Source organism: Anser brachyrhynchus, assembly GCF_964034855.1.
Source record: "Anser brachyrhynchus genome assembly, chromosome: 24".
NCBI lineage: Eukaryota > Metazoa > Chordata > Aves > Anseriformes > Anatidae > Anser > Anser brachyrhynchus.
In genome coordinates this window covers 1306513-1326417 of record NC_137717.1, presented here as the reverse complement: position 1 = coordinate 1326417, position 19905 = coordinate 1306513, and the positions used below count along the sequence as shown (strand labels likewise).

The 19905-nt window shown below is 64.3% G+C and overlaps 1 protein-coding gene and 1 long non-coding RNA gene across 3 annotated transcripts in view; one reads left to right on the top strand and one right to left on the bottom strand.

The window, feature by feature from the left end:
• ADGRB2 (adhesion G protein-coupled receptor B2) overlaps positions 1-19905 on the bottom strand; it is a 95740-nt gene that overhangs the window by 61106 nt on the left and 14729 nt on the right. The window lies entirely within an intron of this gene.
• Positions 1-19905, top strand: part of LOC308182465 — a 41970-nt gene extending 22065 nt beyond the window's left edge. The window contains exon 2 of the long non-coding RNA XR_013941818.1: positions 1-19905. This exon is cut by the window's left edge and continues 15718 nt beyond it. This is a non-coding gene — a long non-coding RNA (uncharacterized lncRNA).

The following is a 19905-nucleotide window of genomic DNA, read 5'->3' as shown; positions in this document are numbered from 1 at the left end:
CGGGATGCACGGCGAGGACGAGGGGGTGCTGAGGCCACCCCTGAGCCCACCGGGCCGGGGGGGGGCCAGGCACAGCCCCCTGCCGCGGGGGTCCTGCGGGGGCTGCCCAGCCCCTGTGCGCCCAGGCAGCCTACTGCTGCAGTCCCCAGCGACTCCCTCGCGAGCAGGCCGTTAAATCAAAGCGGTGGCTCATCTTTCACCCTCTTTCCCCCCCCCCCCCCCCGTTTTATTAGGTTGTTTATGTTGCTAAGTGCAATTAATTCCTGGTTCGGAGACAGCGACGACAGGGAAGGCAGAGCCCAGCAGCAAGGGGAGCTTGGCCAGGGCAGGGGTTGCATCTGTTGCATCTCCTCCTCCTCCTCCTCCTCCTCCTCCTCCTCCTCCTCCTCCCACCCCAAGGGTCATTCCCACCCAGCGCAGACCCCACCGCTGCCCCCGAGCCCCTGCCGGGGCTGTTTTGCTCAAAGCCCCGAGCGCGCGCCGCTGCGGCAGCCCGGAGCCCTCCTGCCAATTTCGGTTTTCAGAGCTCTCCGTAACGAACAGCTCCTGGAAGTCCACAATCGTATGGTTTCGTGTTGTTATGGAAGAAGGACCTAATTAAAAAGGGAAATGAGTACGACATCGTAAAAAACGTTCAATTAAGTTTATCTCATTACGGTTAATATTAGAGGGGAACTTTGCGCTTTTCGTATTTTACTCCAAAATCCTGGGCTGGCAGTTAAAGAGCAGCCTTGAATCACAGCCTCTGCCTTCGCAAAGGGCACGGGGAACGGCACGGGGAGGGGAGGACGGGGGGGAAAAAGTGGTGTTTAATTAAACATGCGCCTTGTTAACGCTCGGGGCTGCTGACCTGACTAAGGGGACCTTTCGGCGCTGCGAGTGCGGTGCTCTCACCAAGTGGGCACAGGGACCGTTGGCACGCCGAGCCTGTGGCCACAGCAATGGGGGCTGGCACAGACCATGCCCCCAGCCCCCCCGATCCCCCCAGTGTCCCCCCTAGACCCCCCCGTCCCACCCCATACCCCGCAGCTGGCAGCCGGCGGCCGCGCTCCCGCTCCCCCCCCAGCCTCGGCAGCGAGCGGCGGCGAGGAAACAAAGCCGTCGAGATGTTTTGATCCAATTAGCCGTTAATTTATTTCGCGCTCATCAGCAGCTCCCCGCCGGGGGAGATTTGCAGCTCCCCTGGGACTCTCGCAGCTCCCCCGTGCCCACGGCGCCACGGTCCCCAGGGCCCAGCGGCTCCCCCGGGGTGGCCGCACGCGGGGCTCGGGCACGGCTGGGGCGCGAGCGTGGGGAGAGCCCCGGGCACGGGGACCCCGGGAGCACCCCGAGGCGCTCGGGGACACCAGGGGACGGGGACGGGGCTGCTCCACGCACCTCTGGGAGGCCTCAGCCTGGTGAAGGAACCAGAAAGGGGGAATCTGGGGCTCGGGGAGCCCAAAGCCCCCAGGGCAGCGCCCAGCACGGCCCCTCCACCGACTCCGTGCGAACTCTGGGGACAAATTGGGGACTTTTCCCCTCCCGCAGCTGCTTGGGCCCACGTGGGAGCCGACGGGGCGAGCTCTTGTCCCAGTCAGCACCCAAGGGAGGCAAAGCAACATTTCAGCCCGCGCAGCAGTGACTCGTGCCAAGTTTCACTCGGGTAAATCCTCGTAAATTTACGCCCTGGCGGTAAAGGTTCTTTCGGCATTTAGATTTTATACCCCGCGCTTTACAAGGGATTAAACCTCCCTTGCTTCTGAGAGGGCTTTTTTCCTCCCAACGCCTTGTCTAATGACAACTGCCCCCCTCCAGCCCCAGCTCCAGCCCCATCCTGCGGGGCCAGGACCGCCGTGCTGCGGAGCAGGAGCCACCAGCCCACTCGGGGTGGGCGGCCGGGCGCCTTCTTCTCCTCCTTTTATGAGCTGTGCGTCTGAGGAGGGTAAACAGATGTTGTTTTCTTCACAGAGGCTCTAATTTATGTCTGTACCCACACACGAAGGGAAAGCAAGCCGGGGAGGATGAGGAAGAGGAAGCGGAGGAAGCAACGAGGTTCTCTCCGAGGAGCCGGAGCCGTTTGCTCGGCCAACTGCTGCTGCCACGTCGCGGCTCGTGCCCGGGGAGCGGAGCCGCCCCGTCCTGAGGACGGGGACCCCTTGCCCCCCCCCAGCCCCACCAGCCCTCAGCCCCACCAGCGGGTCCTCAGCCAAGACAATTAGAGAAAAAATTCCCTCCCGGATTGCATCAGAGCGGACAGAAACGCCTTTGTGAAACCCCGACACGTCGCATCCGCTGCTGGCCCCTCGGGCAGAGCCGGGGCGGAAAGCGGGGAGCCCCGGGGGCCCGGGGGGACCTCGCCTCTCCCCGAGCAGCCCGGGGACAGGATTTCGAGGCGTTTGATGCACCGCCCGTGAAAGAAGCACCTCTGATGCAGGAGAGGCTACAAAGCAAATTACATGCGTAAAATGGCATTAACGAAGAAAGCAGCAATCCCCCAAGTCTGTGCCAGACGGGGCTGCCAGGAGCACAGGGATGCACGGAGCACCCCAAAATCCCGCTGTCCCCCCCCTTCCCCAGCCGCTCGGCCTCTGGGAGCCCCGTTTGTCCCCCGTTTGTCCCCCGTTTGTCCCCTGTTTGTCCCCTCCTGCAGACACTTCGCCCGCGGCCCCGTGCCGGCAGCCCCGGAGGAGCCGCGTGCCCGTGGCGAGAGGAGAGGGGGCGGCCGCCGCCTTTCATCTTCCCCTCGGCTGAACTTTCCTGCCTTCTAATCAGGCCTGATATTAATGATGCATAAAATTACCCCTGATTAAAAGAACCTTTTGCAGCCACGGCGGTGGGCGGAGGGGGGATCACGCAGATGAGCGGCGGCGCGAGCCCCCTCCCCGGGCACCCGCTGCCACCCCGACCCCACGGGGGCAGAGGTGCCATTTGGTTCACCTGGGGTTTATTTAGGGCCCCTTGGCTCCAGGGCCTGGCTCCCCACTTCTTCCTTGCGACCCTGAATTAAGAGACCAACGAGAGCACCCCGAGCCTTGGGGTCACCCCGCTGCCAGCCCGGAGATGTTCGCAGCCCCCTGGCCCCATCTCAAGGGAGGACCAAAGGGTACCTCACCCCCCCCAGGTGCCATTGCTCGAAGAGAGCAGCCCTTTGGGTGAAAACCAGCGTTTCAACAGGGGTCCGAGTGTGCTTTCCACTGTTGTAAGTAAGGAAATGGTCCAGCTAATGAATATGAAATTGCAGCAAAAAGAAAAGCAGCCCGGATCAAAGCCGCTGTGATCTGCATGTCAGCGCCGAGGCAGTAATTGTTGCTGTAACAAACGCACGCGGGCAGCGCCCGGGGGTTGGCCAGCGCTGCGAAAATCAGCCTGGTCCCCGCACGGCCGCGCGCTGAGACGGGCAGGAAGGACGGGGCGCTGAGCTCTGACCTGCCTCGCCGCTCGCAGCGCCCTTCCTATCGCATTACCTGGCAAGCTGGCAGCTTATCCTGCCCAGCCCAGCGCCGCTCCCCGCGGGAAGGGCTCTGACCCCTTCCTCCAGCAGCAGAACGAGGCCTGGGGGGGGGGCACAGCCTGCAGGGACAGGAGCGGGAGCGCTGCGGGAGGTCGGGTGCTGGGATGGAGCCGAGCGAGCCGCCGCTGCCGGCAGCACGGGGCCTGCCGACCCCCAGCACGGGCAGTGCCCGACCAAAGGCGATGCCCCTGGAGCAGGGCAGGGACGGGGAACGCAGCATCAGCCCCGGGCTGGGCCAGACCACGGCCACCCCCAGCTCCTCGGGGAGCTCAGGGCACCCCTCGAGGTCCGCGAGAGGCAGCGGTAGAGGAAAGAGCCGCGGCGCTCACCAGCCACGTCTCACCCAAAGAAGGCAGCAAGGGGAGGACGCCACGGAGCAGGGACAGCAGCAGAAAGCCATCATTTTGTGGAAATTGCTGCCGGCTTCTTTGGGCTGCTTTTAAGCAGCTCCTTCTGCAGCCTCGCGGGCTTCGGCTGATGGAGGCAGATTATCGCTGCCAGGGAGCGGGGAGGGGGCACGCGGCTCCGGGAGGGGCTAGCGCGGCTCTGCACCCCCAGGAAGGGGCTGGGCACCGGGAGCAGAGGGGACGAAGAGCTGGCAGGGACCTCCTGCACCCCCAGCAGTGCCCCCGCCACCCCCAGCACCCGCTGGGCCGATGGGGAGAGCAGATTTTGGGCTCCCTGCAGCCCATCTCCGGCGGCACGGCGGGGCACGGAGCTCACCCCCGCCTCTGCTCCCCTCTCTCCTCTGTCCCACCTCGGATTTTAGAGGCAGACCCCAACCACGCGGAGATCCACCACCAAGCCCCACAGCGCAGGCTCCCGCGTGCGGCATCCCTCCAGCACGTCCCCGTCCCCGTCCCGGCCATAAATCCTCCGAGCCGCTCACAAACCCCAACCCCGCAGGCTCTGCCAGGGAGACGCCGAGGAAGCGGCGGCCCGGCCGTGCAGGCTCCATTAGCTCCGTATTTACAGCCTCCCTTTAATAGGACGAGGGCCCCTCGGTCCGTCACGCCGCCCGCTGACGGAGAGCCCTGCCACTGCTGCCAAAACGCAAAGGGACGGCGCAATCCCGCACCCCGGGGTGCCCCAGGGGGACCCAGAGCCCACCGGGGCCGAGGAGCCGCAGGGACCTCACCACGGGACCTGCAGCGCCCAGGCCCCCGCCCAGCGCGTCCCCCCCCAGCCCCTCGCTGCCTGCCCGAGGGTTCGGTCTAATCCGGGGAGAAAAATGAAAGCCCCGGCCCCGCAGGACGGAGTGTGCTGTCTGGGCAGAACTAATAGTTATTATCTACATTAAGCACCACGGCTGTCAGGGAGGAATTAATTTCCAAGCAGCAAGAGATGAAAGTTCCCCATTTTTCAGGGAAATCTACACTGTACAAAGTGGCTAAAGAAAAATAACTTAAACATGATTAAAAATGATCCCCATTTTATTAAAAATAATTCTAATTTATCTCTCCCTCCAGCTTCCTGTTTCGCTGGCATAAATCCCGGTCACCGGCAAGGAGGCGGCTGCCGGCGCACGGAGCCGGGGCGGCCCCGATGCCGCTCGGATTTGGGGCGCACCGAGGGCACCACGCAGCCCCCCGGGAGCCCCCGGCGCTGGGCACGGAGACGGCAGCCCTGCTCCTGCCCCTCGCACGCCAGCTCCCTGTCAGCAGCACCCCCAGAACGCCAAAATCTGGGAAAAATAGGGAAAAATATGAGCAAAAGCTGAGGGAGCGGGGTGATTTGGGCAGCCCCCGGCCGCCCGTGCAGGGACTCTGCTTCTCTTCCACATTCAGGGGATTTAGTTAATCTGGCAGATAAAAATACCCCAAAACGGAAATTTTTTGCTTTCCAAAAATATATCTGTAACGGAAAAAGTCAGGACTTGGAAGCAGCCGTTGGGCTTTGAGCTTTCGGGCAGCTTTTTGGGTTCGATTTTATTCCTTTCATTGCGGCCACACCAGCGGTGAACATCCATGTCCTGCCTGCACAGCTCCAATAATGCCCTATTGTGACGGCTGAAACATTTCACGTTCTGCTTAACGCCTGCTCGGAAGGATTCTCCTGCATATTCAGAGGTACCAGCCTTCCCTTTCGGACTGCAGCGTAACCAGCTAAAAAAATAAATCCGAATTCCTCCAGAAGATGGGGAGCCTGCTCCGCCCGGCACTGCAGGGACCCGCGGGGGGATCGCGGCCGTGCCCGCGCCCAGCTCCGTGCACAGCAGCCCCGCGCCCCCGGGGCATCACCGTGCTGGTGCCAGGACTGGGGACGAGCTGCACCATGAGCTTGAGGTCCTGCGGGCACCTCCCGGACCCTCCTGCAGACCCCTCAAAGCCTCAGCTTTGGCCCCCACAACGTGGGGGACGCAGGTTAGACAAAGCCACGGTCGTGGTGCAGCAGCGACGGCCCCAGCCCCTGCTCCGGCGGATGCAGCAGGACAAAGCCTCCCCCCTGCTCTCTCCCAGCTTCATGCACCCATTTCGGGTGCAGCCAAGCCAGGACCGGGCGCACGAGGTGGGGCCACGAGGACTTGGGGGGGGCACGGGGCAGGGGTCCCGGAGCAGCACCCAGCAGGACGCGGGGCTGGTGCCCAGGGGGAGCCCAGGAAAAATGTCACTGCCTGGGACAGCTCCAGCCCGTATCGACCCAGGCTTGAGGCAGAGAGATAACTCAAGGGCTGCACACCCCAGATCGATGGAACCAGGGGGGGTGGCGGCGGTGAGCCGGAGCCCCTGGGGTCACCCCATGAGTGCTGGGGGCACCCCAGCGTTACCCAGGCAGGGGGCACGGCACAACTGGAGCCCCCAGGCTCTGAATATTTTGTGTTTCACCCACAAATAAGCAGGAGGGCGAGCTCTCCCCCGAGCCCTGCAGGGCTCCTCCCCAGGGGCTGCAAAGGGCACCCCCTAAACGACTCAGAGACCCCCCCAAAACAGCCCGGGAGGGGAGGGCAGAGCAGGGGCGAAGCCTCCAGGGCAGAGCCCGTCCCCGGGGACAGCGCCGCCGAGCCCCCTGCACCCGTGGCTGTGTCCCCCCCGCTCCTAACTGTTTCTCTTCATCTTTTCATGGTTGTTAATTGCTCCCTCCTCCATTTACTGTGTTACTCCAAGTGCTGCTCTTCATTTGCCTCTCTTGCTGCAGGTGCTGGCTGTATTATTAAGTTTTAATGCGGAGCGTTAGGGATCCGCCAGTTTGTTTTCCTTGTTACTGATGGATATTTAATTGGCGAGTCGCTGCTGGGGTGACAGGGCCATCCAGCAGGAATCCACCGCAAATACGATTCCGCGTTCTTCTGCTCCCCTGCCGCCTGCCAAATATTTTAAATAAATAAACACAACTGCGTCAATACAGCCCTCAGCAGGAGACTTGTAGGTTCATCCACACGGGGCCCCGCTGGTGGGGCGTGCGGGATCCTTGGCGGCAGGGCACGAAGCCACGGTGTGTCCAGCCCCAAAGCAGCCCCAATCCCAGTGCCCGGCCCCAAAACGGCCCCAAGCCCAGCCCCAAGCCCCAAAGCTGCCCCTATCCCAGTGCCCAGCCCCAAAGCGGCCCTGATCCCAGTGCCCTGGGGTCGACGCGCACCTCCCACGCCCTGCAGCCGTCGTCCTGGAGCCGCAGAGCCCGGGCGCTGCCTCGCCGGGCGCATCCTTCCCAGCAGAAACGCCCGGGGCGCCCGCATCCCTCCCGGGCTGGGAGATTGACAGCTGCCACTCAGCCGGGTGTGTGCGCGCCGTCTCCCCGAGCAGATGAATATTGATGCTTCGGCCGCGCTGCGGAGCCGCGGGGCCGTGCTCGGGTACCCCGGCATTAACTGTGCATCAAACACCAGGCACGACGCTCACGGCGCTGGTTTGCCCCGCGGCTCCTCCCGCACCAGCCACCTGCAGCCCTCGTGCCCCGGGCAGCCCCGAGAGGTGTGGAAGTGGGGATGTTTCCCTCGTGGGTCCCGTCCCTGGGGCACCTGGGGCAGGCGGGGACAAGCAGGCGGACCCCAGGGCCCCCCCAAAGCGCGGCGCCGCGTGCCGTGACCTTGGCCGGAGGCTGCACCCCTCCCGCACACCGATAACCCTCAGCTGACCTCGTGCCTTAAATGAGGTTTGTGCAGTGCTGGGGGAGCTTCACCGGGCGAGGGGAGGCTGGTCTGGGTCTCTGGAGGCGCAGGGGGGCTGCAGCGAGGGGTGCACGACCACGGCCCCCCAGCACCAGGCAGCCCCCGCAGCCCGGATACCCCCGTGCGCTGCTGGGCCCTGGGGAAACTGAGGCACGGAGCGGGTCGGGGCCAGCCCGCGGGAGCGTGGTGACTGCAGAGCCCGACACCTCGCCGTCAGCACCGCCTTCACCACAGCTCCCGGCCCTGCAGCGCCATTAACGAGAGTGGCTGAGATAATTAAATACCCGTTAGCGATACCGTCATTACCGAGGGCAATAACAGCCGCCTCCGAGCTCCCCGAGCTCCCCGTCTCCGCCGCTCCGCGCCCAGCCCAGCGCCCCCGGCACAGCTCACGTCAGGAGCCGCGGCCAGAGGGAGCGTGGTGCTGAGCCCCCAGCCCCAGCACAGGGCGCGGGGGGGTCCCGCACCGCCTCGAGCCCCCCGGGCACCGCGCGTGTCCCCGGCTCCGTGCCGTGCGCGGTGCCCGCTGCGGGGGCCGGGAGCGGATCGGTCCCTCCGCTCCTCCTGATTGCAGCAGGAGTGCTGTTGGGGACTAATTGCTGCTTAATTAGCTGCTAGGCAAACAGAGCTGGGCAGCAACGGCCAGAGGAGGGGATTTGGGCTCGTGCCTTGGCTGTAGCTGTGTCCCCAACCTGCCGCCTGCGATGGGGACAAATCCCTGCAACCTGCTTGCAGCTTGCTCCAGCCCCGCGCTGGGGGCTCCTCCTGCCCACCGCGGACCCAACCCGGGGGGGGGGAAGGCCCCCCGGTGCCCGTGGCCGTTCCACGTGGGGGTCTCCATCCACGCTGGGGGCCACGGCAGGCAGGGAGCAGCCAGAGCTGGTGGCAAAGCCCCCCGGTGGGGGCGCAGGGGCTCGGTGCGGGGCCGGAGGGGCCGAGGGCAGCCGGGCCCTTCCCTCGCCCCCTTGTCCCACGGGGCTGCGCGTCCCCGCTCACCTTCCTGGGATGTTCGATCTCAGCAAAGCCTCGGACGGGTGCAGCTCCCTCCTCCCCGCCCCCACCCCCCCGGCCTGTATTAGTTTAACCACATGGACGCGTGAAAAATAAATGTTGCTCGCGAAAGACAGCGGCAGAGGGCTGGGAAGCAATTAGCATCCAAAGAGGCATAATTAGTGCTCAGAATGCAAGCGGCAGCGAAGAAATAAAGTAGCATTCGGATGCAATCAGGGTCGTGCCTGAATTACAAACCGTTAGCGGAATCACTAATTGAGCGCAGGGCGCGAGGCAGGCCCGGTAAGGCCCGGCGTAGTCCCTGCCACCCAGGGCCGGGCTGGGTGGGCAGCACCGGAGGTTTTGGGGCTGCCACCGGGGGGTCCTGGGTGCTGCTGCTCCCCCCGCAGGGCCGGTGCCATCGGCACCCGCAGCGCTGGGTGCCCCCAGTGCCCCCAGTGCCCCCAGGGAGGGCAGCGGCCACCGTGCGTCGTCCGAGCGTGCCGGCACCACGGCCCTGGCACACGGGGTGCTGGCTGCGCCCGCCCAGCAGCTTATTAGCTGTAATTAGCAGGATTTGCTCCGTTTTAACAGCCTGAGCAAATATTTGCCCGGGGAGCCCTGGCACGCGGCCTCCCCGCTCCCCACGGACCGCGCTGGCTCCTGGCCCCCGCTGTCCCCACGGTTCCAGCGTCTCCTTTCCATCATCCCCTGAACTGTGGGGGCACGGTGGGCTCTGAGCGGGGCTGCTCACCCCGGGACACCCCCGGGACACCCCCGGGACGTCCCCGTGCCCCCACACCCCACGCACTGCGGAGCCCCCCCGTTATCAGCCCCGCGCAGCAGCAGCTCAGCGCCCAAAGCACCCCGGAGCAGCGAGCGCACGGAGCCCAAAGCAGGGGGGGGGAGGAGAGATTAAATTATTCACATTTTATCAAATCCACACACGTCACTTTAAAGGTCTCACAAGCTCTTTGCCCAGGGGGGCAGCTACCCTTGCTTCCTCCTCTCTCGCTAACCCTCTTTTTTCCCCAGCATTGTTTTTATCTTCACCTTCCCGTTTCCTTTCTGCCTTCCCCAGCCTTTCAGCGAAGCTCCTCCCTGGTGCGTCCCCGCACCCTGGCGTCCCCGCCGGGCACCCCAGCACCCCGTCCGTGCTGGTGCTGAGCCCCATCCCGCATCCCAGCCCCACGGGGCTGCCGACGGGCCAGGACCCCGTGTCCCCCGTGTCCCCCGTGTCTCGGAGGCGAGCAGCAGCCCCGGAAGCTCCGCGCCGGCGCAGGGATGAAAGCAGACGGCTTCGCTTGAAGCCTCGCAGTGGGGAAAGGTCTTCGGAGCACCGCGGCCGATCAAAGGCAGCTCTTCATCTATTTTAATAAGTCTCCGCCGAGGCGCCGTGGTCGGCTCCGCGTGGGGAAGGGGCTTTCCGGAGGAGATCAAAGCCCAGGCGAGCGTCAAAGGAGCTGGGACTTGGAGGGAGGCGAGGAAGAGGAGGGAGGCGAGGAAGGGAACAGGAGGCGGAGGCCGGTTGTGCGGCCACGAGCCATGGTGGAAACTGCTCCCGGGGCCTCGCCGGAGCCCAGGCAAGAACAAACTCTTGGATAAAGCGAGGCAGCAGCCGTGGGGCAGCAAAGGCCCCCCTGCTCCTCAGCACGTCCCCAAGCCCCGGCACGTCCCCAAGCACCAAAACCCGGCTGCAAGGCCCAGCGAATGCAGCACCACGGCCCGGGCACAGCCCGCCAGCACAGCACCCCGTGGCCGGGGATCTCCCCACCGAGCCGCAACAGCAGGAAAAATATGGTGAGAACAGAGCACGGAGCAAATGCGTTCAGCTCGGGCTCCCGGGGAGAAAACGTGAAGGAAATGAAGATGTGCAGCGCCGGAGCGCTTATCGCCCATCAGCCCCGAGATGGGCCCTTTGGAGATGAAAGCCCTTTTTCTTTTGCAAAGGATTTATCAAGTTTTGTTTAAAAATCACCGAGGAAGATTCCCTATTTGGATAAGCCTCTGGCTTGCACAGGATTAATGTCCTGAGCCAGGGACTCGCAGCTGCCTGGGAACAAGATGATAGCAAGGGGACGATAAGGCACGGCCAGCACGGAGAAGCGCTCCCGGCCAGGGCACACGGGGCCCAGGCTGCCCTTTTCCGCGGGACGGGCACCGGGAGCCCGCCCGAGCACTGCAGCCACTCGGATTTCTCAAGTTCTTGTAGCTTTAGGATGGCAGGTGGTGGTTATTTTTTGCTGAAGGAGAGAAAACCCGACAAAGCCCAGCGTGCCGCAGTTCCCCAGCCCAGTGCCGCAGTTCCCCAGCCCAGTGCTCCCCAGCCCCTTGCCCGGGGAACGCGATGCAGCCCTGAGCAGAGCCCCTTGAGCCTGGCAAGGCAAAGAGCACCACAAACCCCAGCGAGGGGCCCGCGTTGGTGCAGGAGAGGGAAGCATCCGAGGGGGATGCAGCTCCTGGTCCCACAGCCAGCGTGTCAATGCACGGGGATGTGCCAGGGCATCCCCGGGAATCCCGGGGCTCCAGCTCAGCCCTGCACAAAGGGGGCAGCCCCAGGTCCCCGCGCGTGGGCTGGGGCACCGGTGATGCCCCTCCTGGGGCCAGCAGGAACGTGCTGTCACCCCGGGGAGCCAAGGTCCCGCTGGGGACCCGGCTCTGCCCCGTGGTCCCCCCGCTCCCCATCGCCCCCGCGAGCCGCGAGGCGCCCGCGCTGACGGCTCAATTATCAGCATTCCACTCCTGTTTGCCCGCGGATCCTGTAATCAACGTCTGCGTGTGCATTCTGGCAAAATTAATCATAATTGCTGAAAGCAAGACACATCGCACTTGTAACTTTGGTCCGTTAATTAGGATTCTGTAATTGGATACAGCGCTCCCCGTAAATCCAATTACCTGGGATTAGAGCCGCGGCACCGCGGGGCCGGGGCAGCCTCGGCAGGGACGCAGCCGGGGCGGCCGTGCCAGGCTCGCCCCGACCCCGCAGGCTTTGTCCCGGCTCTCCTCTCCCCCAGGACAACGGGGCTGGGGTCACCCAGCGGATCCCACGCCTGGAACCCGGGGGCAGGGTCAGGATGCGCCCCGCAGCCCTGCGCCAAGCCCCAGAGCAGCCTCCCCGGAGGTGCCCCAGTTTCAGCGGAATTACGCCTTATCCTGGCACGCTCGCCAGGGGTGCACGTGCCGGTGGCCGGGGTGACGCAGCCCAGAGGCCGAGGGGCGCAAGGGCACGGCCCCCCCGGCTCTCACCTGCCACGTTCCCAGCCCGAGCCCCCCGTTCCCCTCCCCAAACCCAGCCAGGCCAGCAGGGCAGCTGCACGCCGCTCCCCCCAGGTCCATGAAGATTGGATTACAAAAGAAGGAAAAAGGAGTTGTTTTTTTTTAACTACACTGAACAATCATCTCCTTTAATATCCATAGATAAAACCTGTAATTGTTTCAAATGAGAGCTAGGTAATTTAGGCTCCGTTTTATGGTGTTTTGGACTATAAAGTCCCCGTGCTGAAATCTCCTGGCAGGCTGGTGCAAAAGGCTAGGTTTGCTGGGGGTTATTTTTATTATTTTACTTATAGTTAGCCGAGAAATATGGAACAATTACCCTTTAATTCAAGGTGTCCCCAGGGCTTACTCCGCTCCCAGCTCTCTGAATACCTGATGATCATTTGGAAGGCAGAGGGAGCAGAAGAGAGGGAGAAGCAGGCGCCCAGCACCACGAGGCCGTGGCGCTGCCCCTGCTGCGCTCCCCCAAGACCCCCATTTCCACGGTGGGGGGCTCAGGCTGGGGCCTGGCCTCGCTGCTCAGGGCAGAGATGCTCGGGCCAGATGCTAGGAAAAAGAAAAAGCTGTGGCAGTGAGGGATTCCTCTGCAGGCAGGGGCACGCACACGCACGCAGGGCTGGGCACACACGCGCCAGCCGCGCGTGCGGTGTCCGTGCCGTGCCCTCACGCCTTTACAGGCACAGCCACACGCGTGTACAGACCCCCACATGTGTGCACACACGTGTCCGCCCCCCTTTGGGTCGCCGCCCCCGCAGAGCCCCCGGCAGCGACGAGCAGTGACGGATTCGTACCGCTGCAAAAGACAAACTGGCTCGCCCCAGCGCCCTGAGCCCTGCAAGGTTTCCCAACAGCACCTTCTAAGTGCCTGCCCTAATCCTGACTGGCGGCGGCCATTTAGCACGCTCATTTGTGGCCCTCCCGGGCAGAGCCGCCGTTAATAAGCTCCAGCTCCCCCCCCCCCCAGCCAGGCCCTGCCTGGCAGCAGGGTGCTGCCCGGGGAACTCCTGCTCCCAGCCCAGCTCCTGCTCCCTTCCGCAGGGGCGGCACAGTCCCGCGCCTGTCGCAGAGGTCACCTCTGTTCCCCCAGCCCAGCCGGGAGCCCTGCGGGTGACAGGGACGGCGACAGCCTCCTGCAGCCCGTGGCGGACGGACGGACGCGTCTCTCCCCCGGCGGAACGGGACCTGCCCAGGCCCTGTCCGTGGGGAGAGCATCAGGCAGGAGCAGACAGCCCTGCCCGCTCCTCTCCCATCCCGCGGGCTGCTGCGGGGCGCCAGGGGCAGGGCAGGGGCTGCGGGACGGTGGAGAAACCCCGAGCCCCAACCTGAGCCCGTCCCTGCCCTCAGAGCTGGGGGTGCTGCCGCCTGCGCGGGTGGAAAAAGGGGAAAAGGGAGGAAAAAAAGGGGGAAGGCAGCTGGGGAGCACAGCGGGGGGGCTGGCGGCACCCCCAGCCAGCCGAGGCCGCTTGGCCCTTTGCTGGGGGCTCCCCCGTGGTGCTGGGCTGCAAAACCACGCTCAGCCCCCCGCCACCCTCTGCGCGCACACAGCCAGAGCTGACGTGCACTACAACCAGCGCCGGGCTTTGGCAACGGGAAGCCCAGCGCAGCTCGAGGGGGGGGGGGGGGGTCACCCCGCATGCCCCGGGGCACCACTGCAGCTCACCGCCGCGCCACGCTGCTGCTGCCCCCCGCAGCCCCGCCGCTGCCGCCAGGAAAATCCTCCCGGGGCTGAGACCCCGCGTCAGGCAGCGCCGCCTGGCCCTGGCCTGCCCATCGCAGCCTCGACGCCTGGATCCACGCCCCGGCACTGGGGCCCCCGAAGCCCACCGGGGGGGCCGGAGGCTGAGACCCACGGGCTGCGGATGAGCGGCCCCGGGGCCGTGCGAGGGGCTGGGGACGGGGGGCGCCCGGCCGCATCCACGCCGCAGGGCAGTGGTGCTCAGCACGCCGAGCCACGCTCCCCCGAGCCCCCCCTGAGAGCCTCCTGCAGGGCAGCACGGCGCTTCCACGGTGCAGGCGCCCCCATTAACCTAATTAATTATAACAGGGGCCTGCGGATTGCCTCATTATAAATGTGCTGCGTTTTGATTTCCCCTCTAATTAATTTGTATTATTTACACACAGCACCAGCTGGCCGGGCAGGCGTCGGAGCAAACGGCTCCTCGGCACTCGGCGTTTAGGGCAGGGCCCGGGGGAAGGGGCTGGCGACCTGGGGACAAGCCCCGCAGCCCAGGGGCAGGATGGATCCCACGGGGTTGTAGGAAAGGGGCAGAACCCCCCCCCCCCCCCCGCTTTGGGGGCTTTTTGCCCTGCAGAGGACACGGGGCAGCAAGCCCACCGCCCAGCCACGAGGGTCGCCGCCCCACGGGGATGTTCCTGGAGACCCCAAAGGCCGTGCCCCTGCCCCAGGGTCCCCAAAGGGACGCGTCGGTGCCACGGGGACCCCAGAGGGAGCCCGGCGGCCGGGCCTCACTAGAGGGCAGCAAAATGCTGCCGTTCCCAGGGCTGGTGGCACGGGGCCACCGCTGCGGCCGGCCACAGGCTCCTTGGGGTCCCCCTGCCCTCGTCCCCCACCGCTCGGGCACGGTTCTCCCCATCACCGCGGCCTCCAGTGCCCAGGAGCTGCCAGCACCCACTTCGGGTCCCTGCCAGCCCTTTGGGGTGCTCAGGAGAGGCTGGGACGGGGGCACCCTGCCCGCGCGGGGAGCGTTTGCTTGGCGGGGTGCTGCTGGTGCTGAAGGTGCCCGAGGACGGACAGGCGGAGGCCAGCCAGGCACCAGCAGCGCGTTTTTTTGGGGGGGCTCAGACACGGGTTCGCTGCAGTCCTGGGCAGCCCCAGCACCCTGCCCCACGGTCCCCCCACCGCTGGCAGGGTTTTGGGGTGCCCAGGACCCGTGCGCTCGGGAGCCGGCACCCCGTGCACGCAGAGCCCTGAGAGCTCAGCGGGCGGAGAGGAAAAAACTCTGCGCAGAGCAGGGGAAAGGAAGGGAATTCCCCGCCGGTGGCTCAGCGGGCAGCGCGTGGCATTTTGCCCCACCGAGGCATTTTGAACCCTTCCCCGCCGTGCAGCCAGCCACGGGTCGGGGCCCGGCCCCGCCACCCCCACGGGGACCCAAACGTGGGGTTTCTGCCACAGCCGCTCTCAGTTCAAGCCCCAGGGGCTCGGGCTGAGCTCTTCCAGAGTCCTTCAGCACCAGCCAGGTGCTTCTGAGAACCACCCGTACCGGTAACGCTGAGAACAGCCCGAGCACCCGGGGAGACCTGCCTTTTTTTCCACCCCCCCCCAACCTTTCAGCAAAAGGCAACCCCGAGCGCGACGAAGGGCAGCAAAGCGCCCCGTGCTCGGTGCCAGAGCTCGGACTCCAGGGCTGCATGGTGTCGCGCAGCTCAGCAAAACCGCCCCTGCTCCGGTGCCCCTGCGCTAAAACCATCAGCGAAAATCCTCTGCTAAAGGCCTGAGCCTTCAACCTGTGCCCACGCCAGGTGCAATTAGGATTGAAAGCCCTTCCTCCCGGCGGTGTGTTGTTTCCAAATGGGTACCTGAGGTGCCTTCGCAGGAAAGCCACGGGCTCCACCTTGTGAAGTGCACCGGATTTTCCGGGCCTCCTGGAGGCACGGTCAATGCTTCGCAGCTGCTGCAAAAAGCAGAGTGACCAGAACATATTTTGCGCCGGGCGGCCGCGGCGCCGCTCCCCATCCCAGCTCGCGATCGATGCCCGGTTTTTGCCACCCGTGGCACGCTCCGAGCCCTGCCCGGTGCTGGGCCAATGCCGGGGCTGAGGTTTTATCCATCACGAGCTGGCAGAGGCAGGGGCTCGGTGGCACAGGGAGCCAGCCCGGCTCAGCCGGAGCTCCCCACGTCACGGCACGGGGGCTCTGACAGGCAGGGGCGATCCTGTGCCCGACGCTGCAGCCTCCGCTCGGAGAGCAGCTCCTGTTTTCAGGGTTTCTCCTGCTGTATCGGAAAATCCATGGGAGTTACGAGCCCATCGCTCTGGCCGGGGATCGTTGTTTGCCTCCCCGAGAGATGTGCCAGCACTAATTGTGTAACTGGCTCTAAATGAGTGGATGGAGCTAATTCTGCGCGCACACATATCGCCCCAGCTCAGCCGCGACTTGAGGCTGACCACAGCTGAAAATAAGGCACCGCTGCCGTGGCTGAGCAGCAATTTTCAGCCACTGTGGTCGGTGGCAAGAGCCACTGTTTGGGAAGGCCGGGAACAAAGCACAGCCCCTTTCCAAGCACTCAGGCGGCATTACCCTGCCCTTCCCCGGCCGATGCCAAATGCCCTTCACTGCTCCAAGAGCACTGAAGGGATTTTACTGCCGGGGCTCGGAAGCAGCGGCAGGCTCAGCCCCTGATGGGCACCGCTGATGTGCACGGTGGCTTTTACCAAGAGATGCTGCAAACTCAGCGCCAGCCCCTCTCCAGGATCTGCAGCTGCAGGCTCCGAAAGTCCCGGCCGTGGGTTGGCCACCGGTCACGTCCCCAGGTGCTGAGGGAGCTCCGGTCGCCTCCTGCGCTCCGGTCACCTCCTGCGCTCCGGTCACCTCCTTCTCCGTCACGGCTCCCTCTGAAGGAAGCCTCCAGCACACGAGCACGAGCCTCCTGGCTGCACCCGCACGGCAAAGCCTGCTCCAGAGAACCTCTTAAAAGCCCGCCTTTAAAGCCAACGGAGCAAAAATACACAAGATTATCACTATTATTTGTTTGTTAACCTTCAGATTTACTCAAGGCCTATGTATGCAACACGATACCGAAACTGCTATTGCTATTAATCTCTATTATTTACTTCTAACATTTATTAAGTGGCCTTCCTGCGGGCTGGGGCACATGCTTCGCATTTCTCGGAGGAGAAACAAACACTTGGAAGTGAAACGTTCACAACCTGACTGCTGGGAGCCTTTTCGCAGCCCCTCCGAGCAGGAGGGACAAGGGAGAAGCCCTTGTGCAGCTCCCCGGCGTGAACCCCACCGAAAGCCTTCGGAGCAGAGCCCGGCTGAGGTCCCAGCTCCCCGTCCCAGCTGAACGTGCTGCAGAGCGAGCCGGGTGCCACCAAGGGAGGCAGGTCAGCAGCAGCCGGACCTCCCCCAGACCTTGGCTGCCCAGCCCACGAGGTCCCACCAGGGTTGGGTCCCCACGAGGGGCTCCCCGTTATCCTGCTCCCACCCGGGGCTGGGGACAGAGCAGGGCTCCCACCACGTGCCGCCGCTGGGGTGGCACAGACGGAGCCCACGGGTTGCCGGAGCCCCTGGGGAGAGGTGAGCAGAGGCTCTGGAGGAGCTCCAGCTACTGCAACCCCCCCCTGGAGTGCGGCCGATGCCTGGGGCGAGCAGCAGGAGCCGGCTGCACCGCAGAGCTTGCTCGGAGAGGCTCCCCTGAAGCACAGCCGTTGCCAAACAGGTGCTGGCTGCCTGCGCGGTTAAGGACAGCGGCATCAGATGCAAGGCTTTGCTCAGCAATCACACAGCTTTCATGCAAGCCATCAGCACGGTCCCCGCGATTATCGCCCACGAGCTACTCTGCCTTCCTGCACCTTCCCTCGCGGAGCACGCGGCTCGATACGACTTTGTTCTTCAGAGAGCCGCAACTACGGCCGGGCACCGCCGCTGCCTTTGAGGACGCCTCCTCTGCACGCCCTCACCGTGCTCCGACAAAAGGCGAACCCCACGACCTCAGCTCCTCTTCCCAGTAACGAGAAGGAAAACGAACCTCCTCTGAGCACCGAACATCCTCTGAGCGGGAGCACGGGGCCAGAGCGCTCTTCAGATCTATTATCGGAGACATTGCTGAGTGCGAGCATCCAATTAAAAATCTCTCTTTGCCTTCCCCAAACCTTTTTTTTCCCCCCACGTCGATGTGGCCAGCAGCAGAAAATCATTTTTTGCCTGAAATCGTTCCCAGCACAGGGGGAGCAGACGGGCAGCTCACGCCATGCAAACCACGCCGCCCTCTCATTAGCGGCACAAAGGCCCCGCGGCGCACGAGGGGGCCGTTTAATGAGGGCACTCGCTGTAAACAGGAGGACTGAGAGCCTCACCTGGCTAACCACGCCGTGTCTGTTGTTTTAAGCGAGCTGGCACGGCCAGGAATTAACACTTCATTCCTCATCCTCGCTCACGCTCTCGGCCCAAGCGGCGCGCCGTGCCCAACGAGCGGCCGACCCGCGGTTACCTCGACGCTGCCTTCAAAGCCAGCGCAGCACTCCCGGGATGATGACGGCTCGGGGAAAGGCATAGGAAAAAAATCATCACTCTGCTAAATTATAAGGCTGCTCAAGTACAATTCCACGCGCAGGGAAACCTCGCGTTGCGTAACAGCGGCCAGAGGCGGCTGCAGTCCGTGGCAAACACGAGGCAGGTTTATCTGCAGGGGCGCCCCGTCCGAGAGCGCTGCACGGGGCTGCACGGCCACGTCCCGTCCCATGGCGGGGTTCCCCCAGCACCTCAGGGCACCCCGTGTATTCTAATTACACTTCAAAGGGCAAAATGCAGGGGGTGAGTACTCGGGGCCAGGAGCAGCTTCGTGGCACAGCCCAGCCCCGGAGGACTCCTGCCACCTCTCCACCTGCCCGCGCAGCAGCGCCGCTTTCTCTCTTTAGGATTAAGGTCTAATCCATTTAGAGGGAGCCAAGGCACTGCACCTCGGGGCAGGACTGCTGCTCATCCGCCACCTGGGGAATTACGGGGTGTGATTATAAATAAAGCGCAGGTCACCCACCCACCGGCCAGGGGACGTGCGGGACCCCCTGTCACCGCAGCGCTGGCACTGGTGCCGCGGGGAGCCACCTCCCACAGCCCGAATAAGCGCGGCCGCCCCGCTCTGCCCTGCCTGCTGCACCCACGAGCGTCCGAGCCAACACGGATGTCGTGGTGGGTGGAGGCCTGGGCTCCTTGGAGCTGGACTCCAGCGCTATATGTCCATTTCCCTAGCAGAAGGCAGAGGACAAGGGCAGGGCAGCGGCGCTGAAACCACTCGGCTCGCCGGATCTTTATCGCTGGCAACGAACAGAGAGGCTGCAGCTTGCTCTCAGAGCCTGGCCGAGGCACCAGCCAGCAGAGAAATCCCCTCTTCACCTCCCACACTGCTGCAGAGCCACAAGCAGCAGCAGAAAAGCCCTCGGCTCGACGTGCCAGCCCGTCCTGCAGGTATCAGTGCCCGAGGAGCTCGGCAGCCCCACACCAGCAGCACGGCGCTGAGAGCCGCGCAGCACGGAGCCGCTGCCGGCTGGAGGGCAGTGCCAGCACGGCTCAGGTTCAGCCGGCGGAGCCGCGGCGGCGTTAACGAGGCCCTGCTAATTCAGAGGGATGGGAAGAGCGAGCAGAGGTCAGCGGCTGCCTGCAGACTGCCCCGGTGATTTGCCGCAGCCGCGGCAGCCTCCTCGCACAGGTCGCTGTCGGAGATGCCCTGTCGGGAAGCCACCTGCGGGATGACCGCAGCTTTGCTGCGTGTCTTGGTTCACAAACCGCAGTCGTGACCCAGAACGACGGCTGCTGTTCAGGGATTTTTCCGGCAAACCCCATCAGCCCAAACGGCACAGGGCTGGGAGCGAGCAGGAGGCTGTTACGGGGCCACCACGTCCTCGTTCCCCTGCCTACACCAGGCTAAGCCAGGTTAATCCACAACGTGGCGGGGAAAAAGAGAGGGGTTAAACGGCAGCGGCCTGAACTGCGGCACTCTTCCAAGGTAGATCCAGGCACCGAAATCCATCACAGCACAACCCTCCTGTGGAGACCGCGAGGATTGTCATAATCCAATTACCCCCTCCTTCCCTGCGCCCGTTCATCAAAAGCAACCGACGAGCCCGACCCTTTGCCAAAAAAAAAAAAACAAAAAAAACACACAGGGCAGTTCTCATGTCTTGGAGCTACAGCCTCGCACGGCTGCGTGCCCAAGTGCTGCTGCCTAATTAACAACCATTTCATGCTCCGAAAGTTAATATTTCAACCAGAAGGACCAGAGGCTGCCTCGCACTGGCGGCCAGCTTCCCGGCCGCTGGGGAGCCTGCCCGAGGCAACAAACCCCGGCTCCCCCCGGCCCCCTGCC